The sequence below is a fragment of the Crotalus tigris genome, unplaced genomic scaffold (assembly GCF_016545835.1).
Source record: "Crotalus tigris isolate CLP2741 ecotype Arizona unplaced genomic scaffold, ASM1654583v1 scf7180000024472.5447098, whole genome shotgun sequence".
In the NCBI taxonomy this organism is placed as follows: Eukaryota; Metazoa; Chordata; class Lepidosauria; order Squamata; family Viperidae; genus Crotalus; species Crotalus tigris.
The window spans coordinates 661,333-675,321 of record NW_024100643.1 but is presented as its reverse complement, the minus strand read 5'-3'; the positions used below and the strand labels follow the sequence as shown (position 1 = coordinate 675,321).

General features: G+C 42.2%; 1 protein-coding gene across 17 annotated transcripts in view; it reads right to left on the bottom strand.

The window, feature by feature from the left end:
- The window catches only part of SRCIN1 (SRC kinase signaling inhibitor 1), a 386,975-nt gene that overhangs the window by 205,843 nt on the left and 167,143 nt on the right, over positions 1–13,989 (bottom strand). The window contains exon 1 of one of the 17 annotated variants that reach the window (XM_039333066.1): positions 9,837–9,856. The exons of the other annotated variants lie outside the window; for them this stretch is intronic. The gene's annotated coding sequence lies outside the window, so the exon portion shown is untranslated. Of the gene's footprint in view, positions 1–9,836; positions 9,857–13,989 lie in introns of those variants that run through there. 17 annotated transcript variants of the gene reach the window in all.

Genomic DNA, 13,989 nt, shown 5'->3' with positions numbered 1-13,989 from the left:
GCAATGCAGAATTTCCCCCAATACTTCTCAAGTCTTCCCAAACCTAAATTCATACCCAGTGCTAGAAGTAGAAACACCACATTCTTACAGAATGTAAGTATTAATTCTAATCAGATATGCCATTGGCCTGTAATATTCTAATGCCTTCTATATCAGACAAACAAAGCAATCCCTACAACAAATACAAACCTGGCATCTAGAATTCAGCAGAAGACCATTTCAGTCTATCAGGACTGAATTGCCAAAAAAAGCTCCAAGGTGATTATTTCTGAGTTATATTCATCAAATAGTCACCTGGATTTGAACAGAAGACAATGATTCCTATCCACTCTATATGTTAATTAATGCTGCATTGCTAACCTGACTTCTTTAGTATCTATCATTTCTATTGAGCAGGTCACTGCACATAGTTTGTATATGTTTGCCCTTCAGTTGAATTGTTATGATTGATACTTTCTGTGTATAATTTCTCTGTAAATTCCTACTCCCTACTAAGTGTATATCCAGATGCACTTCAGTCATATCCTAAATATGTTAGGTTTTTCAGAGATCTCTCGCCTTTTTGCCCTGAATATGCTCCAAACAACACAAAAACCCACAAATTACAGATTAACCCCTTCCCCAGTTTACTGGCTTTGAAGTCTTAAACAAATCTTGTCAGTTTGTGGGCTTTCCTCTGCCCAATAGAGAGGATTAGAAAGAGAAAGAAGAGGATACAGCATGAAAACAAAGTCTATAACGTCTATAATGCATGAAGGTTTTGCTGCAAGTCACTGTCTCTTATAAGGAACTGCAGTGCAAAAGCTAGCTAATATATAGGTCTGGGGAAGAAAGCAGAGTTCATCCCTGTTCATTCTATCACTTCTTTTTATAGACGTCATTTTCCGAGGATTGTCCATCAGTCATTGCTTCTTTGAGTTCTTATAAACTGGTACTTGTGTCGTTAGTGATAATATCTAGCTACAGTGTCATCTGTCAGACTTATTTTTGATTGGCTTCCATTTTTCTAAGCATCAGGACCTTTTTTCATAACTCTTACATTTGCATTAGCATGTTTAAGTTTTATCTTCATTATTAGTGTGTCCAGTGAGCAGTTTTATTTGCTTCATCTAGTATTGAATACCTTGTTCTTCTTGTGTTCTTTTTTCTTCTCCTTTTCTTCTACCAATTTCAACAAATTTCTCCAGTATTCAAATTCAATTCAAAAGCATTCCGTTTTCTCTGTTCAGCCTTTCTAATGCTCCAGCTTTCACTGTCATATATTAAAACTAGAAAAACTATGGTTTTGACAGTATGTACTTTTGTTGTCAGTGTGATGTCTTTGCCCTTTAATATTTCTTCTAGATCTGACATAGTCATTCCACCCGATAGCAGGCAACTCTTTATTTTGTAGCTTTAGTCACTATCTGTGTGAATTTTTGAGTCTAGGAAGATACAAATCTGCAACAGCTTGAACTTCATATCTACCTATTCGCTTTGAGTTGGCAAATCTTACATTTTTGTTTTGTTTTTGTTTTTATATTTGTTTTTACATTTGAGCACAATTTTTTTTATTCACCACTTTCATCTTCAACAAGAAAGCATCTCTAAGCCTGTGTAGAATCTGACTCTCGGGCTTCAGTCCCTGTTTCCCTTAGCTCAACTGAGTAAATTGATGAATAAATAGATGCGTATTTTTAGGCATACATAATTATAAATGAAGATAGTCCTTCCCTCCTTCCTTCCTTCCTTCCTTCCTTCCTTCCTTCCTTCCTTCCTTATTTTTCCTTTTAAAAACCACCATCCTTACTCTTACAGAATGAACAAGTTCATCCTTGATATATACAAAAATGGTGACTGGAATAAAAATAAAATACAAAAGTTTGTATAAATATCAACAATGTACAATATTTTTCTCTTTGTCCCTTTTTCTTTCTTTAAAAGCACCTATCCTTTCACTGACAGACAGATTGTGAATGGATAGGATATAAAAATATATGAACGAATATAAGATATATTTATACTATTCCTAGCATATACAAATTATGCAAAATGCTAAAACCATAATATGATTTGATGTTGGCACAGGCTCATTGAGATGGCCATTATATAGCATATTATAACATTATAACAGTTCTACAACCTTTACTGTATCTCAACAATACATTGAGGGAGTATTCCTACCTTCACAAAATTTAATTCAGATGGTCCTTGCTTAATTATCACAACTGAGACCAGCAACTGCATCACTAAGCAATGTGACCATTAAGTGAGATATCGTATGATTGCAACTTGTGGTTGTTTTTTTTCCTGCCAGCTTCTTCACTGACTTTCCTTGCCAGAAACTAACTGTGAAAATGCAATTTGTGATTTTCTGACCACGGGACATTGTGATTGTTGTAAATGCCTGCAATTATGAAGAATATAACTCTCAATCACAGGACTATGGAATTGCTGTGATGATCATAAGTGTGAGAACCAATCATAAAATTACTTTTTCAGCATTGTTACTTCAGTTGTTTAACAACAGGACAGTTGTTAAACAAGGACTACCTGTTGTCACAGGGCAACAACTAATGTTCTTTCTACCACCCAACATCATCTACTCACAAGAAAATCAATCACAAACTGCTGTCCTGAATTTTTATCATGATGGGGTTGACCTGTGAGTGGCCAGTTCTACATGTCTTGACTTCTTCCCCACTGGTCATAACAAATGGCTCTGTTGTTGGAATATTCGGTGACAGCCTAAACCCTTTTATTCCCTGAAGAGCACAGAAGTTGCCTTGCCTGGGGCTTTCTTTATGGATCAGGGTTTTTTTTTTTTTTTTTAAAAAAAAGAACTGACACTTGCTTTGCAATACTAGTTTTCAAAACTCTTATTTAACAAGATTAAAGATGTGGGAATAGTGTACTAATCTCTCAATTTCTCACAAGACAAGTAAATTTAAGAAACAACAATTTCCATAGCCATTTTTTTTTTCAAAGCTGCTATTAAGAAACTAAGTATTTGCATAGGACAGGAGATGGGGGCTACCATAGAAGCTGTCCTTTTAAGGGATGAGTAGTTTTTTTTTTTAATTTGTTCTGTTTGACTGGTGAAGTGCTAGGATCCACACTATTTTGCCCCCTGATAAGATAATGTTCTCTTATGTCATCTTTGGTTTCCTCTATATTTGGCCTTTTATGGAGTTAATATTCTCAGGTCCAAGCATATAGAGAAAAAAAACAAAACAGGTTGCACAGTTGAGATATCTAATGTTTCTGGCTGCCAACATCAGAATGACCAGAAAGGCACAATGCCCAGTAATTAGGCAGGGATAGAATCCTTCAGCAGGCTTGCTGAGCCGATAGAAGTAGGGCAAATGGCTATTTCTCACCATTATTCTTCCCAAAGGGTCTACATGGAAAATTCTATGTTGGGAGAAGGAAAGCACCATTTCCAAACCAGAACAACAAAAGATGTCTCAGCAGCTGGTTCAGTATGAAATAGAGGTAGAGTTATGAGGACATCTCCCTAGAATGCTTAGTATTTTTGTGGCAAGCAAAAAAGTGAGAATGAACTTTTAATATATTGTATTAACTTAGCCAGCTGTGATTTATTTAATATCATTATTATCATTCTTTAACATCATTAAAGAAACTAGCCTAGTGTGAACCCGTTCTATTATTCTCTGCTATGGCTGGAACACTCTAATTTTGTTCTGTCTCCAAAAATATATATCATTTTAGTATAAATGCTCAGGGTCACCTATGATGTCATGAAATGACTATATAGCTCAACCAACCTTTATAAAAACATGCTCCAAGGTATATAACACACCACAGAAAAAGCTCCTTCAAAACTAAGAGCTTTCCCTGGCTCAATCAACTTAACTAATACTCAAGATACAGGGAAAACAACATCCATCCTCCACTATCACTGTTTTAAGTACTGGAGATGGGGAGAGGAAATTCCTGAATTCGATCCTAATGAGTCAGATCCTAATGACTGGGAATCCATTAATGGATTCTTCTCAAAAGAGGTGAAGGAACAAAAGAAAGAATCAAGACATGCCTCCAGATGAAATGGGAAAGTTTTAGGAATGTTGTTCTAAATCTCTTTACCAGAATGGTTCAATGTATTCTACATTATGTGCACTTCTACAAAGTGTACAGTGTAATTTTTTGAAAGTTTAATGTTTTTGCTATAACACAAGATGACCTGATTCAATGGTTATTATTTTGTTCCATTCATTTACTTTGTAAAAACAGCAAGTCACAGACAGTTGCATCTAGACTCCTTGTGGGTTTCTTTAATGTGCCTCATTTCAGCCAAGATTCAGAGAACTCACATTCTTGTTATAATTCTTACTCCTAAAAATCAGTAAGCCATTCATTATTGTTTAGTAGCATTCTTCAGAATTTTAGACATATTGTTACTGTTTGTTTACAATCAAAGACCTCGTAACATATATTACCATAAAAATAATTTTAAAATTCAATAATACTCAATGCAGTAGCTAAACAATCTTCTGCCAAACTTTAATGCACACAATTCTGCAACATTCTATACATAAAAAAGTCTAAGTCAAAGATTTGTGGTTTCACCCTGTTTCTGCAACTTCTTATTTCACACAAAAATTCTACAAGGATGCCGAACAAAATTCATTCCAAACTAGACTTGGAATGCATGCCATTATCAGTGCTGAAAACAACATTAATATTGGGTGGGAAGAATCTACCTAGAATGAAAGCTATGCCCTTGCCATTCCTCTGTTTTTTCGAATCAGATGACAGATTATCCTTTGTGATGAAAAAAGCAGAAGAAGGAAAAAAACTAGCTAGAACAAAGCTGACTCTTATGAGTATCAGCAGAATTTCCTTTTGGATGGTGACAAATAAACTGAATGCTAACTGAACTCAAGAAGGAATCACCCCATATATTTTGCTGCTCAGAATATTCTCCTGTGTCCCAACTCATTATATTATTAGAGATCAATCTGATTCCATTGGGTTTCTGCTATAGAGTGCTCTCAATTACACATGTACAGTTGCTGAAAAGAATACAGCTTTATCACTCTTCTAAAAATCTGAAGGATGACTGGCACAACACTACTATGCCCAATTCTTTAAGGCAGGGGTGTCAAACTGCTGGCCCATGGGCCAGACGCATCATGTGGAAGCCACACACACCCCATTGCCAGCAATGACAAAACTGGCCTGATACGTTGTGTGACGTCACGTGACATCGAGAATTTGACATGCCTGCTTTAACGAGACAATAGCAGAATAAATCTCACCAGGGGTTTAGGAGGAGAGCAGCATTTCCACATCAACCTGGAGTGGCCAATAGACATTGTTCTACTGTAATAACGTAACACACATGCAAAATTGTTGATTTGGCATTATGACATTGTACAGGTAGTCCTTGACTTACAGCCACAATTGAGCCCAAAATTTCTGTGGCTAAGCAACAAAGTAAATTTAGCCACATTTCCCCCCATTTTATGACTTTCTTGCCACGGTTATTAAGTGAATCACTGCAGTTGTTAAGTTAGTAGCACATTTTTAAGTGAATCTGGTTTCCCCCATTGACTTTGTTTGTCAGAAGGTCACAAAAGGTATTCACATGACCCAAGAACACTGCAACCATCAAAAATATGAATCAGTGGTCGAATATCTGAATTTTGATCACATGACCATTGGGATGCTGCCACAGTTGTGTGAAAAATGGTCATAAGTCACTTTTTTCAATGTTATTGTAACTTCGAACAGTCACTAAAGGGGCATTGTCTTACCTGAACGCCTTTTCTCAGCATGATGATGGAGAATCCACGAGTGGGTTGTCTTAATCTTCCTGCTCAAATAAGACTAAGTCTGAAAAGTTGCCATGCCTCTGCCGTGCTAGAGCACCCCAGTTTGCGACGAAGGCGAGGCACAGATGTTAATCTGACGCGTGTGCCCATCATATACGGGACACAGGACCAAATAGACACTAAAAGGGAGGTATGGATTCTCCATCATCATACTGAGAAAAGGCAATGCCCCTTCTGTAGCATGATTGGATGGATAATCCACGAGTGGGACATACCAAAGCCCTGTTATCCCTAAGGGGGGGAAGTAGTTTGGGCCTGAGTCCCACTGGCTGATACCACTTGCTGTAACACCCTCCGTCCAAACGAGGCATCTGGAATGTTTGACAAACAAGGATTTCCCCGATAGATGCCTGGATCATCCAAGCTGCTGATGTAGCAGCACTGTGGGTGGAATGGGCAGTGATGTGGCCGGGAACGGCCAATGACTGTGACCGGTATGCTTGGGCAATGCAAGCCCTAATCCACCTGCCTATGGTCAAGGATGAGACCTTTTGACCCATGGAAGAGGGCTGAAAGGAAACAAACAGTGCCTCGGATTTATGGAAGGCCATTTGATGTAACATCATAGAGCTCTACGAACGTCTAAAGTATGCCATTGTCTTTCTCGTTCGTGAGATGGATTAGGGCAGAAATTAGGGAGCACCACCTCCTGGGATCTATGGTACAAGGAATTGACCTTGGGGACAAAGGAAGAGGCAGGTGAAGGGTCACCCTGTCTGCATGGAAAACGCACAGGTCTTCCCTGACGGAGTGGGCAGCCAGCTCTGAAATTTGTCTGGCTGACGTGACCACTACAAGAAAGGCCACTTTCATAGACAGTAGTCTTAGAGTGCATGTGTTAATAGATTCAAAGGGTGGCGAGGTTAGAGCCTGTAAGACCCGGGGTAGATCCCAAGAAGGATAATGTTGAACCGCTGGGGGCTGTGATGACCCAGGACCCCGAATGGAGGCAAAGCACTTAGCTGGTCAGAATAATTGTCTTTGTAAGCACTGCCAACATTCACCCAACAGCCCCCACACATGCTGGCACAAGTTCAATAAAACAGTCAACGGAGTTAAACAGTTCTTTAAAGTAAAACAGATATCAAAGTATGATCTTTTCCATGCCCAGCTTGCCTGTAACCTGCAAACTGCAAAACTGAGGACAGCAAGGAGAACTCAGAAGGAAACAAACTTGGCCCAAAATACAAAGAGTTCAGGTACAAGAGCTCACATCACAAGAGTTCACATTTGTTCCTGGCAAATGCCCCACCCCACCCCTTAAATACCTACTCCCCAAGTGTGCCTTGTGAAGTGGGGCATGACGCTCTCCTCCCAAGCAAGTGAGCCTGCCTCCGTTGTTCCCTCCTCCTCTCTGCTCTTCTTGCTCTGGGATCTGGTGGGGAGGGGCCTTGCCTGAGCTCTGCCTTCCCTGTTCCAAACTTGCTTCAGCCTGTTCTTCCCCAAGTCCTCTGAAGCCACAGACATCCTCTCCTGGGCCTCAACAGGGAACGCCATGTCATCCTCAGAGTCAGGCTCAGATGGAGGCATGACAGGGGCCTGGAATTAGTCACCCCTTTCAGGAAGGAACGCACCATAGGGTGGTGTGTTAAGGGGGCGGAATTGTCACACAGGAACACCGTAGATAGTGCTGAAACCTGCCTGTGGATGGTATTTGGTGCTAACCCTTTGTCCAAACCATCCATTAGGTATTCGAGAACAATCGGGATAGTAATGTCTGAGAGTTCTACTTTGTGCCCTGAACACCAGGTCCAAAAGCTCCTCCATGTGGCATCATAAATCCTATTCATAGAGGGGCGCCTGGATTGCTCAACGGATATGAGTTTCGGGTCAAAGCCCACCGTTCAAGTGCCAGGTGGTCAGCTGGAGCCACTGAGAGTCTGGATGCTGAAGGACTCCCTGGATGAGGGCAATACGACCTGAGGGAATCCTCCTTGGGAGAGAGATGGAAAGTTCCACCAGGTCGGTAAACCACGGACATCTCGACCAATGTGGGGCAATCAGAATGACCTCTGCCTGGTCATGCAGGATCTTGTGGCTTGTCGCCGGAAGGAAGGGGAGGAAAGGCTTGGAAGTTGGGAATTGGTTGGAGAGACAAAGAGGTCTAATGTTGGAAGATCAAACCTATCTGCAATCTCCCTAAACAAGCTGGGGTCCAAGAGCTACTCGGAGTGGTCCACCGTTGACCTGCTTAAGGAGTCCGCCTGCTGATTCGCCTCTCCGGAGAGGTGTTCCGCTCTGATGGAACAAAGATTGTTCTCCTTCAAGTCCCCAACAAGTAGGCCTCCTCCATGAGAGGCCTGGATCTGGTTCCCCCCTGTCTGTTCACATGAGTCTTTGCAGCAATATTGTCAGTGAGCACCAGGACATGTTGCCCTGCCACTCTGCTGCTGAAGTGACGTAAGGCTAGATATATGGCCCTGAGCTCCAACCAGTTTATATTGTTTGCCAAGTCTGTCTAAGACCACCGACCCTGAGCCAATTCTGACTGGAGGTGTGCTCCCCACCACCAAAGGGAGTGCAACACCTGATGCGGAACTCAAACCTTCTGGGTGGAGGCACTGATGCGCAGCCTCTGAAAAGGGAGAAAGAACCACTGTAGTTCCCTGGCAGGAAGGCGTGCCCATGGTACAATTGCTATGCAGGACACCATCTTCCTCAGGAGTTGTGACAACCTTGCTAGGGTGATCACCCTCTCCCTTCAGACCCGATGAATTAGGGTCCGTATGCTGTCCTGTTGTTCCTGTGACAGATAGACATAGGATGTCTATGACCGCACCCAAATGAAGGAAACACGTTGATGGAACCATCTGGCTTTTCTGGAAGTTGACAGAAAACCTGTGAGTCTGAAGGATCGTGATGGTACGGGCTAGGTCTGATTGAGCTTCCAGGAGACTGGAACAGAATGTTGTCCAGGTAGCACTGGACCCGTATTGGGATTTGTTTAGGTGGCGCCCAGCACTGCCAATACCTTCGTGAACACACGGGGGGCCGAGGAGAGACCAAAAGGAAATGCTCGGTATTGGAAATGCTGGTGGGCATAGCAAAATCTGAGGAACCTGCAATGCCCAGGGAGAATAGAAATGTGTAAGTAAGCCTCCGTTTAGTCTATAGATGTCAGAAAGTCCCCTTTTTTGATGCTGGCTAGGATCGATTGGAGCAACTGCATCTTGAACTTCATGTAAGTTAGGTAGTAGTTTAGACTCTTTAAATCCAAAATTGCTCTCCAGCCCCCGAAGACTTTGGAACGACAAAAAGATTGGAGTAAACCCCCCGCCCCCTTTGATCCTCCGGAATTGGCTCTATGGCCCTTATTTGCGATAAATGGAGAATAGCCTCTGACATGAGGTCTGCTTTGATTGTGTTCTTGGGGGTGGGGCAAGACCGGAAGTGCTCTAGAGGACTGGACCAGAATTCCAGGGCTAGACCGTGAGTGATGGTGTTTAACACCAAGGAGTCTTTGGTGGTGACTTCCCATACATTGGCGTAGAGGGACAGTCAACCACCTATGGGGGAAGGATACCTGGAGTCACTTAGTCCTTCTGAAAGGATGTCCCCCTGAGCCTCAAAAGGACTGCTTGGCCTGGAATTGTGTTTTGGTCCTGGATGTGGGGCGGTCCTGTGGACGATCTGGTCTCTGGGAAAAGGTATGAGGGGTTTGAGGCCAGTCCCAATTGGAAGCTGGACAAAAGGACTGCCTGCGAAAATAATGGTGTGAAACTCCGTCACCTGATCGCCTATCCCCTCTCCTACTCATATTTATCATAGTTTTGCATTTATCTTTGCACTCTACTAGATAAGGGTTGAGGGCTTCACCGAAGAGATATCCCCCACTATAAGGCTTAGTAGCCAGACGCCACTTGACCTTCAGGTCCGCACGCCAGTTCTTGAGCCATAGAAGTCTATGAGCTGAGATGTCTGCTGCTATGGCACGTGAGGAATACCTTGCAGCATGGAGGGAAGCATCAACCATGTACTGCAATGTGGCCACTAACTTACCCAGGTTCTGATGGGCAAAAGCCTGGTCAGGGGGAATCAGATCTTGGAGTTCACGGAGCCATATGATGGAGGCCCGAGCGAAAAAGGCCAGGAATGTAGACGCCTTGACCGACCACGCCGAAGCCTGATGGGATCTGCACAAGGCAGATTCAAATTTCTTGTCCTCTGCTTTGAGCGCTTTGGCCCTGTCCCTTGGAATAGAGGAATTAGAAAATAGAGAGTTTAGTTGTTCATCTACTAGAGGGACCTCTAGTAAGGATGCGAAGAAAGGAGCCACATTAAAGAGATTCTTCTCTGAGACCTCCGGAGTGGGAAGGGATCCCAGGTTTGCCCACTGCTTCTGCATAATGTTATGGAAGAAGGGGGGGTAGGGAATATGCTTCTGTGTCACCACCAGCTCAGAATACAATGGATTTGGGTCCTTGGATGTAGAAGGAGCTGGCTGAGCTTCCTGTTCCGGGGCAATGTTAGCTGAAGTGCACGCCTTGATAAGCAACGAACCAAACAGCAATTGGTCAAAGAGGCTGGTGAGAGGTGCCGGATTCGAAGGAGAAACGTCCTCATCATCTGACAGGAGCAGTTCGGAAGTCCTCAGAATCTGATTCCAAGAAGCCTCCTGAGGAAATGCAGGACCTCTGTCTGATGGAATGACTGTGAAGGAGCTGCAGGTTCCTGTTGGGCCTGGTGGTAAACTGAAGAGGCCATAAACTGAGCAAAGGCCTGAGCCATCATCGCCTGAAATTGATCAGGCCACGCTGCCTGCAGCTCAGACGGGCGAAGTCCTGCTGTGGTGGGTGTAAAGGTAGCCTGTGCCCCTGCTTGTAATGTGCCTGGAGTGGCAACCCTCTGTGATTCTAGACCCTGGCTAAGGATAATGGGTTCTACCTATACAGTCTTCCTTTGAGAAGACCAGACCCTTGGGGCTAGATTAGAGGGAACTAACAAACAGCGACATCACAGGTAGAGCAGGTGAGCTGGATGATTAAATTGATGGAACAGCTCATGTGTGAGGCGAGCCGTCCCTGAGTGTTGACTATAGCTTGCAGGGAAGCCTTGAATTATTAAGAGCTTCACTAGATCAAAATGCAATGTCCAATTTAATTCTAAGTAATTTGATCAAGTGAAACCAATTGTCCTGAAAATAACTGTGAAAAAAGGAAAATCCACGAGGGAATTATACAACCTGCTGCTAAATCTGGAAAGGAGCAGTCATCTGCTGAGCAAGAGACTAAGTCGTAAACTGGGGTGCTCTAGCACAGCAGAGGCGTGGCAACTTTCCAGACTTAGTCTTATTTGAGCAGGAAGATTAAGACAACCCACTTGTGGATTCTCCATCCAATCATGCTGGAGAATGAACTATTGTAAGTCAAGGACTACCTGTAATGTTGCTTTTGTGATTTTTCCTCCCTTTGCTTCTTTGGCAAATGCCACTGAATAAGCCTCTTTCTGATTCCATAACTAATTGTAACCTGATTTTGTTTCTGACATAGTAATCAAATTTTACACATCTAGATGCAATTGGATGCAGTTGGGTTAAGGGTCAAAACATTACTTAAACAGCAGTTACAGTTAAGAATGACGGACAGCTTTTGTCCTCCAGAAGGAGAGAAAGTCAAAGTATCATACATAGACAAAAAAGAGATGTTGCCTGAACATATTTCTGTCATAGTTAAGTGCTAGTGGGGTCACTCCAAAGGACACAATTTAGAAATATTGCACAATAATAGAAAAACTAAAATCTCTTTCCTCAGAGCTTGATCTCTTGACTTTATATGTCTCTCTCTATAGTAACTCAAATTCCTTTCTGCTTAGCTACAACCCTCCAATACTTTTGTCTCCTTTTCTCAAAGTATACGTCTTAATATTCAATCCAATAATCTACCAATCACTTTGGCAGTTCAAGCTAAACTTCTCCTTTCCTCCATAATAGAAAATAATATAATATGTTATTATATTAAATAACAAGCATATTCATGTTATTTTAAGACACCCAAATTATCTACTGGGACAGCTGCTTCACTCAGTTTAACTACTAGCCGAGATCTATACTCCCTACAGTAATACTTTATTTCCAAGATAAACAGAAGTAAGGTACCATATTTTCCGGCGTATAAGGCGACCTGGCGTATAAGACGACCCCCGACTTCAGTGCCGATTTCCATGCCTAGAAAGTTGTCTTATCCACCAGAAACTACTGTAATTTCCGGTGTATAAGACGACTCGGCATATAAGACGACCCCTGACTTCGGTGCCGATTTCTGCACTTTAGAAAGTCATCTTATACACCGGAAAATACGATACTGCAGTCAGTTGCTGAGCCCCCTAAAATCAATTGCATCTCTAGCTCTTTTGCAACTATTAGTCCATCCAGTTACTTGCTCTTTCCTTGGGAGATCTTATCATATCTAGGTATTCTTAGATGTCCCTCTTTCAAGAACTCCTTGGGTAGTAGTAGTTGAACTTTATAGTTCAACTATAAAGCTTCCTGAGCTGCAATCAGTGGTGGGATTGAAATATGTGAACAACCTGTTGTCTGTGTGGATGCCGCTTCTAGAAGTCCATTCTGGGCTTGGGCAACAAAAAATTAGCTACCAGTTCTGCCGAAGTGGTGCGAACTGGCTGAATCCCACCACTGGCTATAATCCTGGGACACCTGAATATCACTTCCTCCCTATCACCCAGTTTTTTGTTTTTGTTTTTTTTTTAAAAGCATTTGCACAGGGAAAGGTGACATATTAAAGACAAGAGCTTTAACAAGAAGAGAGATTTGTATTGTGGGTAAGAAACATGGATGTGTAACCATAAAAATCAAAACTCAGCATCTAAACAGGAAGATAATTTAGAAGCTGGGGAGCAAAAAGTAGATAGTTATTTAAGGAAGAGTCACAATGAACAATGCAGATATTGAGAAAAAAAAACAAAGATTGGAGTCATTGATCTTTCAATTGTCTGTGTTTGAGTGTCCCTAGAAGTACACACAAATAAGGCTTTGAAACATACACTGAAAACAGATCCCAAGTATCCTGAATATAATTTAACACCAGCTGTAGAACAGAATTATACCATTTAAATTTTTTAAGATCCTTGATTCTTTTCCACATCATTTAGCTATTCAACTTCAAAGCGCCGGAATCATCATGTAACAATCACCCAAGAGGTACTCAGCTCCAAGTAGATTGTCTTCCCTTTTAAAACTTGTAACTAGACTTGAAATTAGACCAAGACACTTAGAAATCATGGCATATATCATACCTAAGGATTGCTGGAACAAATGTTCACTTGATAGAAGCTAGTTCCAAGTTTTTATGGGGTGGCTATTTCCATAGCCTTCAATTGTATCCTCTGCAACTGCTCCCCTTCTTTTCTTCTATGAAACAAGTAAGAACAATATGCTGGCACCAGTAAGCACCAGTAACTCATTGGTGCTTCTGAGAAAAGGACTTTTTCTAGCATCTTCCAAGTGAATCTGTTTTGGCACTGTCATCCTTAGAATATATCCAAATCATAGTGACTGCTCATGTGGAATCCCAGCTATTGTCTTGAGCAATTTTAGGATTTATAACTTTCCACCTCCTCCTCCTCCTCCTCCTCCTCCTCCTCCTCCTCCTCACCCTCCTCCTCCTCCTCCACCACCACCACCACCATCACCTCTGCCTCCTCCCTTCTGTAGGTTCTAATTTTTGGATCTTATGTTTGTTATAAGTTACATTTAGGATTTTCTAGTACGACCCTCTCTTGTTGCTGTTCTAGTCCAGAGCCCTTTCAGACTTTTGACCCCCCCCCATGCAGTCTGAGCTATGGTGACACAGTGGTTAGTGTTTTGTCCTAGGCCTGCTGAATGACTCAGCAGGCTCAGGAGGATGCAGAAGGCCCGGGCAGACCATGTGGTTGCCCAGGACCAGACAGGCTGTCTCCAGCCTTGTGAGCATATGCAAGGTGGGAGACTAGCCTTGCACGGATAGGCTGATGCTGTCCCTGCAAGGGAAGTATAAAAGAGCCAATGCCATTTTGTTTGCTGTTCTGTTCTGTTTGTTATCTCAATAAAGAAGTTGTGTTTTGTTACTCCTGCCTCGCTTTGATGTCTCTGATTCTAAAACAGAACATTGGCGATGAAAGTGGGATTGGCTGCAAGAAGAACAACAAGAGAAGTTAG